General features: G+C 54.7%; 1 long non-coding RNA gene across 1 annotated transcript; it reads left to right on the forward strand.

The window, feature by feature from the left end:
• Window positions 1-2,084: 2,084 nt before the first annotated feature.
• On the forward strand, window positions 2,085-8,300 carry LOC147581388 (uncharacterized). The gene is made up of 3 exons (XR_015251741.1): window positions 2,085-2,462; window positions 3,474-4,084; window positions 7,592-8,300. It is a non-coding gene; the product is annotated as an uncharacterized LOC147581388 (long non-coding RNA).
• Window positions 8,301-17,363: the final 9,063 nt, after the last annotated feature.

Below are 17,363 nucleotides of genomic sequence, written 5' to 3' on the forward strand. Positions count from 1 at the left end.
ATCAGCTGCGTGAACACTGCACGTGGTTAAACCCTCTGATTTTGCCCTTCTCGTTCATGGCACACTGGCCACGAGGTGCGGGAATCTCTCCCGTTTCCAAGGGAAGGGAGAAGCCCCTTCTGTCCCGGAGAGGCCGTGCTCATTAGGGACCCAGGAGAGCATTTCCCGCAGGGAATTAATCCCGGGGCCTCCGGTCCTGTTATGATTTACTCGCTGGATAGTTGAAAGGCCTGGACTGAAAGGCGCGCTCGAACCTTTGCCCCCTGGGAACAAAGGCGAGAGATTAGCTCGGTGTTATCAATCAGCATCGTCAGGGAGGGAACAGAAAGGCTTCACCTGTGGAAGCCTTCGTTAGCGCCTCCAAGGCAATCAAAGGTCACTCTTGCCCAAGGTTTTGTCTCAAGTCCCCAGATGGTAGCGCTGAATTACCTTTAAAAACGGCCTCAAAGGACCGGAGATGAAGTGTGGATTAGCGTCTTAATCTAGCAGCAGAGGCCTGCGGTTGGGGTCTGGGGACGGTGGGTAGCATTGTGTTGGGCTGCCCCTGGCATGCGGCTGGGGGCTGAGGGTGGGCTTTGTGCCTCTGGACCCGGGTCCTTTGACGGCCTTGGGGGCGTTCTCCCAGGGCTTTGCCAGCTGATTTAGCTGGACAATGGGGTTTGTCAAGAGGGAAATAAGTGAAAACTCGGGCTCAGCCTGGGTGGGCACCCGGCTCTGGCATCCCCGTGGGAGCGAGGGGGGTTGAGCACAAAGACCCTCAAAGCCTAGATGCCTTCTGGTGTCCCCGCTGGCCTCCCGCGTCCACAGCCACCCCGCTGTCTGCTTAGCCGGGTGGTGGGAAGGAAGGGAAGCCCACTGCGGGGACTCGAGCTGGTTTCCCAAGCCCACGCGACCTGGGGCAGATCGCTCTGCCCGCGGGGCCTCGACCCCCTTCTCTGTGCAGTGGGGCCTCCGGGACTGCTCCCGAGGCCGCTGAGGGTGGCCGGCTTGCCGTCGGAGAGGCGGCGTTCCAGGTGGGATGGGTCTGAGGGACCAGGGGTGGCTGCGTCCAGCACTGTCTCCGAAGCAGCCCGCCTCACCCCGCGTCCTGCCCGCACCGTCTGCGGAGCCCTCTGCAGGCGATGGTCCCCGTGGACGCAGGAGGCCACGGCGGTCCCCACAGCCTTCCTTCACCTCCAAGCCTAGGTTTGAGGGGCACGCCTCCTGCCCCGGGTGCCATCGTCACGGGTGAGCTTCCTGTCCCGCGTGCCGACCGCGTCTCCCCTCACCACTGACGGCGGACCCCGCACCCTACCGGCCTGCCTCCCCTGCCTTCTCCCCCTCCTCCTGCCCGCCAACCTCACCCCTGCACAGGTGCGCCCTGAGGCGCTCTGCCTGCCGGCCTGGAGGCGACTCCCTGATTACAGAGCTCGGCCTCCATTTTGGGCGTCCCAGCTCTGGGGCTTGGACACCACATTCTGAATCCGGGCCCCGTGGCTCATCCCCACCGGTGCTCCCCAGGCTTCGGTCCTGGGCCTCTGTCTCCTCCCCGTGAGCCGAGCCTGCTCAGGCCCTTCCCCGGAGCCAGCCTGGGCGTGCCGTGGTGCGGGACACGGGCGGACGAAGGCTCACAGATACCGTCTGCTGACCGTCTGGTGATGATGTCACTGACCACAATTATGGCTAAACATGAGGATTGGGCGTGAATTTTAATTTTTGTCGCTAATTGGGAAGAGCGTGCATCTCTCCAATTAAGTGATTTCCCTCAGACAGACTTGTCCCCAGGGACGTGCGTTTGTAAGGCGATTATCCGGGACAGAATTACAGATTGCACCTGCAGAACAGAGCAAGGCCGTGACTTTGACTTTGTCGGCATCATGCGTGAATTAAACACGGGGTCCTGTTCTCCAACATGAGCTTTATTTGGGGATTTAGGTCTTGAAAATGGTCGTTAGGGGCTCCGTGTCCTGGCAGGCTCCACAGGCAGCTCCGGGCCTGTCAGGAATGCGGGGTGGTTTCCAGAACCTGGCTGTGCCAGCCGCAGAGCACCCCTCCCCCCACCGAGCTGGAGAATGCGAGTGTGTGTGCACACACGTGTCCCTCACCCTCTTCCTCAGAGGCTGGCACACTATGCACTGCAAACGTGTGGGCGTTTTTAGACTTTGTTTCTCCAGGGGAGGGACTTTAAACGCTGAGTTTCCTTCTTGGAGGAATCTGAATTGTGCATCAGCAGAAACTACTCAGATCAAATAAAGCTGTTATGAGTTCTGCAAGACCTAGAACTGTGGGAGCCACTGGCTGCTGTGTGGCGGGTTGGACGTACGTTCACGCACGTACAGCCAAGCAGATCTTCCACGGGCTGTAGAGCCTTTTCTGCACCTGCTGCTGGAAGTTGCTACCTCAAGTGGGCCGTTTGTGTGACTCTTCGTAAGGAACATGAGTCACATGAAAGGGCACATTGCCTTCGGGGACATAATCAAATGGTAAGATCCTATAGCTTTTTCTTTTTTTTAACGTTTACTTATTTTCAAGAGTGTGAGCAGGAGAGGGGCAGAGAGACAGGGAGACACAGAATCCGAAGCAGGCTCCAGGCTCCGAGCTGTCAGCAGAGCCCGATGTGGGGCTCGAACTCACCGATCGCGAGATCGTGACCTGAGCCGAAGTCAGATGCTTAACCGACTGAGCCCCCCAGGCACCCCAGTAAGATCCTAGCAACTGAAGAATGTCTGAGGGTGTGGGGCAAGTGTTTTGTACAAAAGCATCAGTGAGAGGTTTGGACACGCTGTAAATCACAGCCAGTTTTCCACGGAGAATCCACGAACTAATTTTACGCTGGCCTCTCGGTGCCCAGACATCATGTGTTGTTTATTCACTGGGTGAGCTGGGCTGGCACGCAGGTTCTTAGTTGAAGATGCAGGCTTTTCCTTCAACCTGCACCTGTTTGAGAGGACGTGGCCGCCTCTGTTCGGCCCTGTTTCTGCTGCAAGAATTAAATGGTGAGGGCAGGTCCGCTGCGGCACCCAGGAGAGGGAGCATCAACCGGAAAGATCCCATTTACTGGAATTTCTGCCCTCACCGCGGTGGGGAGTGGGTGGTTCGAGCTGTGGTCCGAGCCACGGTCCGAGCCGTGGTTTGAGCTGTGGCCGCGTGCTCTTCCCTCACCACAGAGCTTCCGTTTTCACAGGAGACAAAAGTTACCTCTTGGTTTGTCCATTACGACCACAGAGTTGACAGGCTTAAAATGTTTTAAGCTTTTTGGAAGAAAGGTGTTTTGCAAATCCCCAAATAACTACGAGAAGGTGGCGGTGCTGCGGCATTGAGTTCAGGCCCTGCTCCCCGCTGCTCCCACTGCCTCCTGCCTCCCTCCGGCCACGGCCCCTGCAGCCGCTGTGTGTGGCAGAGGTGTCTCCTGGATCCTGTTTGAACGCACCTTCTTTGAGAAGTTGCCGTCTTCTGAGTTGTCGTTTTCCTGTATTTATCTTTGCCTAATGCAGCCTGAATGACAAGTATGAAGAGTGTCACCCTCAATGACACCTCGGAATCCTGAAACCGTTTCTCGTGGAGCCCGTCAGCAGGTGGATGATGGCCGGTAACACACAGGGAGAGCGGCAGAGGGGGCAGACGACGCGGCGTTTCCCTGGTTTCTGTCTGTGAGTTCTGTGAAAGCCGTGTGCCCAGGCCGAGCTCCAGGACCGGCGCCTGCCGACGGGGAGAGGGGCCGTCTCTCCCAGCTGGGGTGCCGGCACTCTGCCCATTGGATCTGAGGTCTTGTAGCCACCGGGTGCCCCCTTTGGTAAAAAATCTGCTCCTTCCAGTAGGCATCAGCATGCGTAAGGGCCAGCCCGTAACCCCCAAGTGACAGGTGCCCCCCCAAGAAGGACCCTCAACCGTGTCTCACCAGGAACTGAGGTGAGAGCTGTTGCTCCGGTCTGAATTCAAACAGGTTCCCCTTGGGAGAAGACTGCTCACCTGGGGCTGCTCAGCAAGGCCCCCTGTCTGCAGACCTAGTCCCCTCACATGCGACTTCAAATCGCAGGAAAGACTTGCCCTGAGAGGAAGCATCTCGAGGGAGCACATCGGGGTCTGCGCCGGACAGGAGGGGCTGGTCAGTTGGGGGAGCGGGGGGGGGGGGGGGGGGCGCTGGAGGCCATGTGGGCTGAGGGCTCAGCGTGTGTGCCTGGGGGCCGCTGCGGGGCACCTGGAGCGTGGCCCTGGATCCTGGCACTTCCCAGGCTGTACCCACCTGGTCCCAGGAGCCGCCCAGCTCAGCCTCCAAGGTTCAGTTAACACACACAGGTGAATCGTCCACCTGCTTGCGGGACGTGTGTGTGTGTGTGGGGGGGGGGGGGGGTGGCCCCCAATGGGGCCCTGCGCTGGGGCCCAGGTGGAAAATATGTAGCTGGAGAAAGTTTCAGATCCAGGCTGAGTCCCAGGCTCAGTCTCCACCCCGTCTGAACAGTGCAGGTGAAGGTGCGTGCCCGGCCGTGAGGCTCTGGAAGCAGGGCTGAGGTCCAGCGAGGGCAGAGAGCAGCCTGAGCCGGGCAGACAGGTGCCCAGTCTTTCCTCAGGGCCTTCGCTCTTAGAAAAGATGGGGGGGGGCCTCTACCGGTTCCGTCGGGCCTCCCGTGGCCTCCATTCCATTCCACATCGGACGTGGGCAGGGACTTGCGTGGGCAGGAGAGGGCCACCCAGAGTGGTGCGGGGAGCTGCCGCCAGGCTGGGGGAGCAGGCCAGGCCGCCAGCAGCCTTTTCTCAAGGATCTGGAAATCTGGGTTTCAGTGTGAGACCTCCTGATTTTAACATAAACATTTTTTTTTTTTTTTTTAAGAGAAACGGAGACCAAATAAAACACATCTACAGGCCGGATTAGGGTCATTGGCCCAAATTTGCAACTGCCCTTACCTGCCTCCCTCTGTCCTCTTTATGAATTCAGCATTCACTGTGCACCACACACTGTTGGTGGCTCTTGGAATAAGTCTGGGGACAGGTGGCGAGGGGCTCTGCTCCCTCGGGCCTCCCAAACGGTAAAGGGCAACCTCAGCCCCTGTAAGTGCTGTGAGTACAAGGGGAGGGGAGCCCGAGGTGGGGGTGGGTGGCCCTCAGAGAGAGGAGACAGGAAGGGAGGCAATGCCGGGCGGCCGGCCTGCTGCAGGTGGGTGGGGGCAGGGAGGCTGCCTTCGGGGACCAGGTGCCCCTGGGAGTGGCCCAGTTAGTCCCGCCTCCCAGGCCCTGGGGGCTCCAGAAGGGGGGTGGGGGTGGGGTGCAGTGCAGGGGGGCGAAAGGGGGGACAAGGCTCTGCTAACAAAGGTGGGCGTGCTTGATCGATGGATTGATTGACCCTGTGGCGCAGGCAGATCCCGGGTGCACCCTGGAGCTGGTGGAATCTGCCTGGGGATTGGGGAGACTAGGACCAAGGGTTAAACCCTGTTGGTGGGGCTGTTTACACAGGAGCACGGGGTGGGGGTGGGGGGCAGGCAGCAGGCGGTGGGGCCGCCTGGCCGCTGGCTGAAGCCTCCCTGCCAGAGCCGGCCAAGATGCCTGGTGGGGGCAACGACCTCGAGGAGGCCCCTCGCAGGGAGAGCGTGCAGTGGGACAGGAGGGGAGGCTGTCTCGAAGGGGCCCGCACAAGGGGCGCAGGGCAGTGACCTCGGCCTCGCCTGCGGGGCGGGGGTGAGCACTTAGGCCCCCATTCACAGCCCCCATGGTTCTCTCCCACATGTAATTCAAGCGCAAACTGTGTTTTGGAACAAGACATACCTTTAACTATGAAAAAAGTTTAAAAAAGTCCTCCTAGGTCTTCCAATTACAAAATTCTCGGTAAGTTTGTCCAAGCCGAACTTTTCTTCATCTTTTTATGATATTGGTTTTTTGATATACCTGCTCTGCTGGTGTCTGAGCACACACTGGTATGCTTGCTGGGCTGCTGGGCTCCACTGGTTTCAGCACTGCTAGGAGTCTCCCCCCTCCCCGCACCCCCCCCCCCCCCCCCCCCCGCTGGGCTGAGCCTCCCCGGGGAGGCCCACAGCACTACCGGAAAGGCCTGTTAGAACAGGTATAACCCCCTCCCTCCACCCCCCCATTCTGCCCCTCCCCCAAACAACTCAGGGAACCTACCAGCTGCTTCCATCAAGGCCATGAAGTCCCAGGGATCCCTCGGCCACCCCAGCTCAGAGGGCCAGTCGACTCCAGCCAGGACAGTGTTCCCCCCCCTCCCCCCCTCCCCCCCCCCCAGCATAGAAGCGCCTTCCTTCATCCCGGCAAAGCTGTGATCTCTGCCTTCTTGTGTGCCTGTGGGCGTCTGTGCTCTATATGGGTATGGTCTTGTGGGATCTTTTTTTAAAAGAAATATACCTATTTATTAACTATGCATCTTTTTAAAAAGTTTTATTTATTTATTTTGAGAGAGAGAGAGAGCGCCAGCAGGGGAGGGGCAGAGGGAAAGAATGAGAGAGAGAGAGAGAGAGAGAGAGAGAGAGAGAGAGGGAATCCCAAGCAGGCTGTCAGCACGGAGCCCAACAGGGGGCTTGATCCCATGACCCTGAGATCATGACCTGAGCTGAAATCAAGAGTCAGATGCTCCACTGACTGAGCCCCCAGAACGCTCCTGGCCATGCATCTTTCATGTTTGTTACGGATGTGCTGAGAGACTCTAGCCCACCCCAATCTTGTGTCTCTGGGACTTGCTCAGAGGCACTGTCTGCCCCCGCCTTCGATTGCGCCCAGAGTTAGTGCTCTGACTGAGCATGGCTAACCTATGCCTATGTATTTATAAATCACATCCATAAGCAATGTTCTAATATATCTACATTATATAGAAAAATGTAGAATTTTACGTGGGATAAGATACAAAGTAAATACACATAAAAACGTCAACATTTTCTTTTATGTGCTGTGGGTTTTCTTGCAAGATCCCTGGAGTTTAAACACATTTGGTAGAAATGCCAGGAGGCCACAGGGTGGGTCACAGGTCCTGACCTTGATCTCGCTGGTGACACCAAACCTGACTATGCAAAATCTAGACATTTCCAGGGTCTCCTAAGTCCCAGGACAGCACCCCGTAAATACTGGGATTTGTGCACATCAGTTTTCCTCCATGGCCTGCACTTGTTTCCTCTTTAGACTGTTTTTCTTATTAGCCTATGTGCTCCTCAAAGGCAAGGCTGTGTGTCGTCCACTTAAGGGGACAGGGAGCTGTACAAGCCTCGGCTTCTGAGGTCAGATCGAGGGCAGGACCCCAAGGGTCAGAAACAAATATACGGAGCAGCATGTTTTTACAGCAAACCAGTCCCAGACGTGATGTTTCTTTTTGCCCCTAGATTAACTTGACAGTGTGTTATATTAAAAACTACGTACTGGGGCACCAAGATGGTTCAGTCGGTTGAGGTCTGACTCTTGACTTTGGCTCAGGTCATGATCTCACGGTTCAAGCCCCTAGTTGCCCTCTGCGGTGACAGCGTGGAGCCTGCTTGGGATTCTCTCCCTCCCTTTTTCTCTCTGCCCCTCCCCACTCCCTCTCTCTCAAAATAAATAAATAAATAAACTTAAAAAAAAAAGACTTAAAAAAACCCATCACCCCCCAATTCAAAAACTACATATTACATGTTTTATGCAGATCTGTAAGAAGAGAACCAAAATGTCTGGACCTCTCATCACACTCAGTACTGGTTACACTAACTGCGGGACACAGAGCAAGATGAAAACGTGAGGCCCCCGTCCACAGTCGTGAACGATTTCAAGACAGTAATCGAAGAGCATGATCCATGCATGAGGCCTCCCAGATTGTGGCCCCTTGAGCATGGACCCCCTGAGCCTAGCCTCTTTGTTCTGCAGAAGAACTTCAACTCTAAGTAGACAGTGAAAAGTTAAACTTCTAAATTGATTTATTAACTCCAGTGACTACATAGTCACACAGCTGTACAGAGTGACATAGACCAGACCCAACAGAGAGGTTAACATGGAAGAGTAAAAAATATTCTAAGAATTCTAAGAAAGACAGAAAGGGAGAAAGAAAACAATGAAAAATATAGGGGACAAACAAAACAATAAAATAGTAAACTTATATCCAAACATATTAGTAACTGAATTAAATACAAATGGCTTAAACATATTAATTAAAAAAGAGAGATTATCTGGGGCTCCTGGGTGGCTCAGTTGGTTGAGCGTTGACTTTGGCTCAGGTCATGATCTCATGGTTCGCGGGTTCGAGCCCCGCGTCCAGCTCTGTGCTGACAGCTCGGCGCCTGGAGCTGCTTCGGATTCTGTGTCTCCCTCTCTCTCTGCCCCTCCCCCACTCACTCTCTCTCTCTCTCTCTCTCTCTCTCTCTCTCTCTGTCTCTCTCTCTCTCTCTCTCTCTGTGTCAAAAATAAACAAACATTAAAAAAGAGAGATTAGGGGCGCCTGGGTGGCTCAGTCGGTTGGGCGTCCGACTTCGGCTCAGGTCATGATCTCACGGTTCGTGGGTTCGAGCCCCGCATCGGGCTCTGTGCTGACAGCTCAGAGCCTGGAGCCTGCTTCAGATTCTGTGTCTCCCTCTCTCTCTGACCCTCCCCTGTTCATGCTCTGTCTCTCTCTGTCTCAAAAATAAATAAACATTAAAAAAAAATTAAAAAAAAAAAAAAAAGAGAGAGATTATCAGATTGGATTTTGAAAAAAAAAGCCAGGGGGCGCCTGGGTGGCTCCGTCGGTTAAGCGTCCGACTTTGGCTCAGGTCATGATCTCACGGTCCGTGGGTTCGAGCCCCGCATCGGGCTCTGTGCTGACAGCTCAGAGACTGGAGCCTGTTTCCGATTCTGTGTCTCCCTCTCTCTGTGACCCTCCCCCGTTCATGCTCTGTCTCTCTCTGTCTCAAAAAGAAATAAACGTTAAAAAAAAAAAAAAATTAAAAAAAACGAAAAAAAAGCCAGCTGTGCTGTTTACAGGAGCCTCCTGTACCACGCGAACGACCATAAAGAAACGTTGCAGGCACTACATCGATATCAGACAAGGAGACTTCAGAGCGAGGAAGAGGGAGACGACGTAATGATAAATGGTCAGTTTACCAATTTACAATCCTAAGTGAGCACCCGCTTAATAGAAGAACTTCAAAATACACGAAATACAAACTGATATATCTGAAAAAAGCAATAAGGAATCAATGACTGTAGTCGCAGACTTCAATACCCCTTTATCAGTAATCGGCGGCACCCGCGGGTGGAAGACCCACCAGGGCGAGGGCCGAGACCAGCACAGCACCCACCGCAGCCTCCGTGACAGGGACACACGTGCATTCTTGGCTGGACACGAAATCCACCCAATAAACCCTCCTGGGCTACAAAAAGCTATGATAAAATTAAAGGAACTGAAATCCTACAAAACATGTTTTCTGACCACAATAAAATTGATGTGGAAATTGATAGCAAAAAGATATTCAGAGACCCTCCAACTACTTGAAAATTATGTGACACGCTTAAATAAGCCATAAGGCAAAGAAGACATGCGAGGAACTTAGGATATATTTTGAACTATGTGAAAATTGGAAACAGGCAAACAATAGAGGAAAGGAATGAATTCAAAACAGAATTTTGAGGGGCGCCTGGGTGGCTCAGTTGGTTAAGCATCGGACTGTTGGTTTCACTTCAGGTCATGATCCCAGGGTTGTGGGATCGAGCCCTGAGTTGGGGTCTGCGCTGACAGCGTGAAGCCTGCTTGGGATTCTCTCTCTCTCCTCTCTCTCTGCCCCTCCCCCACTCGTGTGTGCACACTCTCTCTCTCAATAAATAAACTTAAAATTTTTTTTGAAAGCCACAAACTATTAAAGCACACTCAAGAAGAAATAAACGGAATAGTCTGCATTTATTAAAGAAACTAGTTTTTTTTTTAGTTAAAAATCTTCCAAAGCATGGACTCCAGTCCAGGTGGCTTCATCGGCAAAATCTATTTCCCAGCACAATAGACCTGTGTGGATCACGTCCTACGACGGGAGAGGCACAGATTTCTCAGACCAGCCGGAGAGAGAAATTCCATCGTTCTTGCCAGGCGCTGATAGAGTTTTTCCTTTGCAATTTTAAAAGCTTCCACCTTAAAATTTTCTTAGGGTGTGTGGAGGGAGAAGACGTGCTCCCCAGAGACGTTCATGTTTTGATCCCCAATCCTGCAGATACGTTAGTTTACATAACAGAGGAGAATTGAGGCAGATGGAATTCGTGTTGCCAAGCAGCTGGCCTTAAAACAGGGAGATTATCCTGGCACAGCCGGGTGGGTCCGATGCCATCGCCAGGGTCCTCACAGGTGGATGTGGGGGCAGAAAGGGTGGTCCGCGGGGTGGGGCGTGGGAAGGGCTTCGCTGGCTTTGGAGGTGGGGAAGGGCCCAAGCCAAGGGCCACAGGCAGCCTCCAGAAGCCGGAAGATGAACTGAGAGAAGTCCTGTCCTGAGTTTCCCGAGGGGCCCGGAGCTGCTGGCACCTGAGGTCAGCCCAGTGAGGCCGGATGGGAGGGGCTGCGGGACAGTCGTTCGTCACAACAGCAAGGGGATGCTGACTCGTGTCTCCCTGGCTCCTGGCCCCTCCAGGCCGGGCCCTGGAGCCCCTCCTTGGAGTCGCTGTGCTGAGAAACCCCTGCCCCCCCTCTGCACACTTGCTGGGTCATCTCTAAGCCCAGGACCCAGAGACGCAGGGGGGCAGTGCGGCTCCCCCCAGCTTTCCACCCCGCCCAGGAGGAGGGGCACTGCCCTGGGAGCCCGGCAAAACCCGGGGGCTTTCTGGGCCAGCGGATCTGGGACCCACAACCCAAGGCAGTTTTTGTTTGCTGCGAGACGATTAGGAACCAGTCTCGGGCTGGGGCCCGACTCTCCACCCCTCAGCGGCCTGCAGGCTTGCTCTTGGGCGGGAGAGACAGCGTAGCCAGGTCACGGGAGCTTGTCTGCCCCACCCCCCAGTCACAGCCTGGGTGGGTCCCCTGTGGCCACTCACGCGACTGAGTGCCAGCCACGTCCCAGACGCCCCCCTGCCCTCCCTCTTGTGCGCCCCAGACGCAGCGTGCGCGACCGACGGTTCAGAGCCACTCGGCAGATGGGGGGACCAATTATCACTGCATCCCCTCGGGGAGAGCCTATCAGATGTATTCTGGGCTCATAATAAATGCATTGGAAGGAAAAAATTGCACTCTGAACACCATGTTCTGGGGACTCATGTGAGCAGGTTGTAATTAGTTAATTAAATGCCTGGGCAGACAGAATGGCCCCGGGGTGGGGGGGTCGGTGGGGAGGCAAGGCAGGCAGCTCCTGAAACCTGAGCAGGGAACCTCCTGGAATCCGGGCAGGGAAGCAGTTAAGGCTTCCCACTGAAGGGGCCACTTTTTTCTGGAAAGGTCACTGGAGGCCTGGGGGGAGTCCCTGGGGGGGCACTTAGTGTCTCAATTCACTGAAATGAAAAGGGAGACAGGTGTGGTAGCCAGACATCTGCAGACACGGCCGTGACAGGTGTGGGCAGGGACGGGGCGGATAAGAACCAGGCTGGGGTCACGTGGCAAGAACGGGATGAGCGGGGAAGGGCCGGGGGGCCAGGAAGCTGACTTTGTGCCCTGAGAGCGAGTACCGGGCTTTGCAGCCCATTCAGGGCCTTGAGGTTGCTGGCACGCTGAGCGGGCTCCCTGCAGGACTGGGCCGGGGGTCGACCCACAGCAGCCCCAGAGAAGGAAGCGGGGTCGGAGGCCCGTGCGCCCCCCACCCGACCTCCACGGTTACCCCGTCGTGCCCGCACCTCCCCGGCCCGGTTCCACCCAGCAGGTGTCCCCTCTGTGTAAAGTTTACACACCGTGTCTCACTGTCTCACAAAGGAGCTTGAGAATCAGATCCAGTGCGGACGCCTTTCTGTCTTTGGGATCTGTGAAATCCCTGTCAGCTCACACTGCGCTCCTGCTCAAGCCGTCTACAAGGGCCCAGCCCCCCTCTTCCTGCCGCCCGGACCCCTCTGGTCTCGCTGCTCGCCGGCACCTGCTGGGCGCCCGCCCACGGGGCTCCCATCACTGGCTCCGGAAGACCCGGGGCCCCTCGCGGGCCTGGCAGGCCCGCATGTGCCCCTTCGCGTGGAGCCCCTTTCCTGCATTTTCCGCTAGAACAGGGTTTCAGACCAATCTCGTCCCGTCATCTGCAAACAGCCTTCCTCGCTTCTTTCTAGTTTTTATATATCATTTCTTTCTCTTGTCTGTGCGGATGCCTGACTTCTTTTAGGCTATTTATTCTGTCTTAACCGGGGCTCGATCTGATTCTGTTTCATTCGCCTGGCGTGGCCCCCGTGTCGACCAGGCACGAGGTTTCCTGGGTGGTTCCTGCTTCTGAGGAAAGGCAGGCAGCCCGTTTCATCATCCCAGTCTGGTGTTTTCATCACGATGTGCTTCTCCCGCCACGCACCTGCCACCTGGTCCTCTCAGACCTCTGACGTTTACCGCCGGCACGTGGTGGCCTCAGTGTGAAGTGCGACACAGTCGGCGAGGCAGCCACTGCCCTGTCTCCTTCTGGAATATTGTTTTCTCATGACTCAAACACTAGGGGCACTCTGGAACTCATTTTAGGGCTCCAGGCTCTGAGGATCTGTGGTTGGGCATGATTTTGAAGCTGCAGAAAATATAACAGTCTCCGTAAAAATATACCTGCCACTAATCTTGCCTGGGTATTTTACCTTATTCTTTAATTTTTTTTTAATGTTTATTTATTCTTGAGAGAGAGAGAGCACGAGAGGGAGACGGGCAGAAAGAGAGGGAGACACAGAATCTGAAGCAGGCTCCTGGGTCTGAGCCGTCAACACAGGGACCGACACGGGGTTCGAACTCACGAACTGTGAGATCATGACCCGAGCCGAAGTCGGACACTTAACCGACTGAGCCACCCGGGTGGTCCCTTATTTTTCTTTTTGGACAAAATAACACCAGTCCACGCACAGGGCCCCTGGCTGCCCGCCCGGCACGCCTTCCTGTCCTCTCCTCCCTAACCACCGGAGGCCTCCCCTTTGGGACGTGCACATCCTCACTGCTACCCACGTGGCACGGGTGGGACTGACCTGCCTCAGTGGAAGCAGTCCACTGACCGCAGACCTCGGCTCGGGAATGTTTCCTGATTATGGTGAACGTGGCTGCGTGAGAAGCCTGCCATGGAATGAGACCCTGCCTCCTCACGCTGGGTCAAGAGCCCCCGTCACCCACGTGCAGGAAATGATAAATGGGCACCGTGGCCTGGGAGATATGGCCAGCCCAGCCCCCTTGTGGGATATTCTGCCTGCCTGTGACCCCCGAGGGCAGTCCCCTCTCCGAGCCAGGACACCTGTTCTTTCTTCGGTCTGGTGCAGGTGATGCCGTCTCAGCCTGGGAGGCCCGATGTAGCTCACGGCCTCCTTGCTGGAGTGACGGTGTTATGCTCGAGCCTGGAGTCGGCCCGTGAGTCATTTTGGGATATTTCATTTTGCTGAAGGATCTCTTATTTATTTATTTATTAAAAAAATTTTTTAAATGTTTATTTATTTTTGAGAGAGAGACAGAGCATGAATGGGGGAGGGGCAGAGAGAGAGGGAGACACAGAATCCGAAGCAGCTCCAGGCTCTGAGCTGTCGGCACAGAGCCCGATGTGGGGCTCGAACCCACGGACCGTGAGATCGTGACCTGAGCTGAAGTCGGACGCTTAACTGACTGAGCCCCCCAGGCACCCCATTCTACCTTTTTAATTTATCTGCGTCTGCTACTTTCTGACCCTTCCTCATGAGATTTTGAGATGCCAATGGGGAATTGCCAGGGAAGGGTGGAGGAATCTTACACTGTGCTGGTATTTAATCACCACCAGTTCTAACTATACCCACATCCTGGGGCTTGGCCTGCCCGACGTCAGGTAGCTTGACCAGGAGGCTAAGTCTTTCCAGAGCAGCAGGGGTGGCTTCAACCGCCACCCTGCAATTGCACATCCCTCCCACCAGAGGGCACCGCACCCACAGCTGTGTTTGTGCCCCTGGGGAACAGGAAGGGCGCACGGGTCCATGTGCAAATGCCAAGGGCCATTTTGAAGCTTCCACGGCCCAGTCCTTGGGCAAACCGGGAACGTGAGACATCTGGGATCTTCCCATTTCCTTCCTGGGAAACGGGAGCAGCTCAACCAGGGTGCCATTTTGGTTTGGGTTGCGTGTGTTTGGGCAGTTTGTCCGTGGGATGGAGAGCTGCCCAACTAGGTTATTTTCTCTCAAGACATGTGGAGCTTGTGACTGGCCTCTGTGTGTAATTTATACACAATAAAGTGATCATTTCAATAACTATAAATGAACGGTAACGACTACCTAGTTTCTGACTTCTGAGAATGTTTTTCCCAAGTCAAGAAGACTGATGTGGACGACGTCTAGCTTTTAGCCCAGTGAATTGTCTCACCTGTAGCAGATGATCAACAGCTATGAAAACAGAAATTATGTCCTTGAGCCCGTTGTATGTGGTTTCAATTTCTGGATGGAGAGCTGGCATTTAGTAAAAGGTTTAATTCCAGAGGAACGATCGCGACACCATAGTAATGCTTTTTGCCATTAATATTGTCTTGACTTTGTATGTTAATGAGAGGTTCGAGTTGTGTGACTGGATCATGGGGACACCCAAGTATACCGATTTTTTTCCTCTGAGAAGCCAGTACATACTTTCTCAGATGCCTCTCATTTTACTCAGTGCATGTGCATTCTTAAAAATTCGAATTACTTGGAGTACCTGGGTGGCTCAGTCGGTTGGGCATCTGGCTCTTGATTTCAGCTCAGCTGAAACCAGGATTTCAGCTCTCAGTTCACAGGACAGACCCCGCATCGGGATCTGTGCCGACAGCTGGGAGCCTGCTTGGGGTTCTCTCCGCCCACCAGCCTCCCCCCCTTTCAAAGTAAATAAATAAATAAATAAATAAATAAATACTTTAAAGGAAAAGTCTAATTGCTTAAAATATGGAGGGAAGCGTACTCTTTGAAGCGACGTTTGATCCATGGGAGGAATTCCGACTCAGGTTGCACCCGCATCACGCTCACCTTCCCTGCACAAGACCACTTGCAGTGACCGTCATTCAGCTGCAGCTGTGGCCGTCGTACAAGGGAAATATGTGGTGGTTTGGCTTTCCCTTTGGGCTGGTGTTTTCCACCAGGAGGAGTGACCATTTTGTTCTTTGAGGATGATATCAAGCAGGATTAAAATGGCCTCTGTATTTGGCTGCTGTGGAGCCAGCAGGAGAAGACACATGTGCACGGAATCACATGTTTTATGGTACCAGTTAGCAAGAGGCAATGAGCTATATCACATTGTGCAGTTATGAATTTGGGACCTTATTGGAGACACAGTGTAAAGAAATTTTAACTTGCACATAAAAATGAATTTTATAGAAAACATTTGCACATATATGCAAAAGCCCACACCCTTAGGGTGCGGTAAGGGACCCAATAAACTTGGTCGTGTCCCACAGACCCTCACCTACTAGTGGGTTTCCCGCAGCTAATAGCTGAACGGGGTGTGGGGGGCAGTCCCCTGGCACGTTTACTATCACTTAGGACTCTCTCTGTATGGCTCTTCCTTTGTTCAGCAGCACTGACATCGTGGCAGATGTGAGCCCTCGAGAGACCAGCTGTGCCGACAGACAGAGGCTCACTCCCTAGGGCAGCGGACTTCCCGGGGGGCAGTCGGTGTCGGGTCCCCTCGGGGTGTGGCAGGCTCCTGTTTCCCTTGAGCGAACACCCTTCTCTGGCCGCTGGCCTGGCGGGGCTCTGGAGCTGCAGAGTCGCTCCTGCCCATCCAGGAGGGGACGCCTGGCGTTGGGACACCACTCTGGGGGCAAGCTGCATCTCTCTCTCTCTCTCTCTCTCTCTCTCTCTCTCGTCTCCCATAGGACCTTCTCCCTGAGAAACAGTTCTGTCTACTTAGGGCCCCGCTGTCACTATGCTGACCATTCTTTTCTTCACCAAGTAGGCAGAGAGCTGAACCACTTCCCCTGGGGTAACTCAGTGCAGAGGGGAGCCAGAGCGCCCAGACTGGCTTTGCAAGGTCACATACGATGCAGTCGAGCGTCGCATTTTCTGCAGAGGACGAAAGCCTGTTTGAAACACCTCCTCCCTTTCTCTGTCTCTTCGGCCCTCCCGAGCCTCACCTTTGCTGGGACGTGAAGTCGCACCCATTGCTGTGGCCCTAGCACACCCCCCGCCCCAATGGTTCCTGGGGGCTGGAAGGGTCTGGGAGGACATGAGCGGAGAGAGGTCGCATTGGTCAGGCCTGACACTGAAGGTGGTGCCTTAGGGGTAGGTCCCCAGAGGTCCCAACGAGTCAGACAGGTGCAGGTATTAAGGGGGGGGGGTCACCTAGCCACGTGGACAGAGCCTCCTGTAAACCACGGCAACCACAGCTGTGACGTGATCACCAGATGGCGGTTCACGACATGTCAGGTTCAGACAAAAACCCGGGTTTGAGTCCGCATCATCCCACTTACTCGCCGAGTGGACTGGAGCAAACCACTCTGCTTACTTCTAAAGCCTCAGTTTTTGTCTTCCATCAATGCGGACAGCAGACCTCCACAGTCACAATGTCCTTCTGAGGCTTTAGTAGAGCTCAGTTAAGATAGTGACCGTGTGAGAGGCCATCGTAACCGGGGCTCACTTGTTCCCCCGGTGTTCTGCGGGGGCACAGACACCAATCGTCTTTGCACTAGCGTGTGCGATCTCTCCCCTGGCCCAGCACTTCTCAAGCTTGGGTGCGGATCTTACTAAATAGAGACGGCTGCAGTGTGTCTGGAGTGAGGCCCGACTTTCTGCATTTACCCCCAGTTCCCGGGGGGTGCCCGTGGTGGACATGGTAGGACCCACGGGTCGTTCTCAGGTGTGTGTTTGCAGATGGCTTGCATACTATCTGTATGTAGTGACACACGTGGAAATGAATGAGTGAATAGCCAGGAAGCTGTATCGCCAGAAGAGAGCAACATTAACACCACGAAACGGCCCAAACACATTGGTGTGGGAACGGTGCACGATTTGGTACTAACGTAGATTTAGGAATTTGTGGCCACAGAAGATGGCAGGTGTTTATGATGCCTCAGGGATGTTCAGAGAGCCCCATGGTAACTTTTAAGGCCTGTGCAAAGAGCAACTCACTCTGTCGTCCCTCACACCTTCCCGGCTCCACCGTCCAAGACCGGGTACAGACTTGGGTGGAATAATTGCTCTGAGCAGTCAACGCGGTGCAACGCGTCTCTGCCCAGCCGCTGGGCCTACACGACGCCGTCTGCTCCCTCCTGCGCAGCTGCAGGGATCACCCCCTCGCCCCTGTGTGTGCGCAGCACGTAGTATGGGCCCAACAAGTATAATCTGGGTGAAAACAACGGATAAACTCAGAGGGAAATAAAGCAGGAGGTGAGTGGTCCGTGTGGAAT

Source organism: Puma concolor, chromosome B2 (genome assembly GCF_028749965.1).
Source record: "Puma concolor isolate L17-30 chromosome B2, mPumCon1.1.hap2, whole genome shotgun sequence".
Classification (NCBI taxonomy): Eukaryota; Metazoa; Chordata; class Mammalia; order Carnivora; family Felidae; genus Puma; species Puma concolor.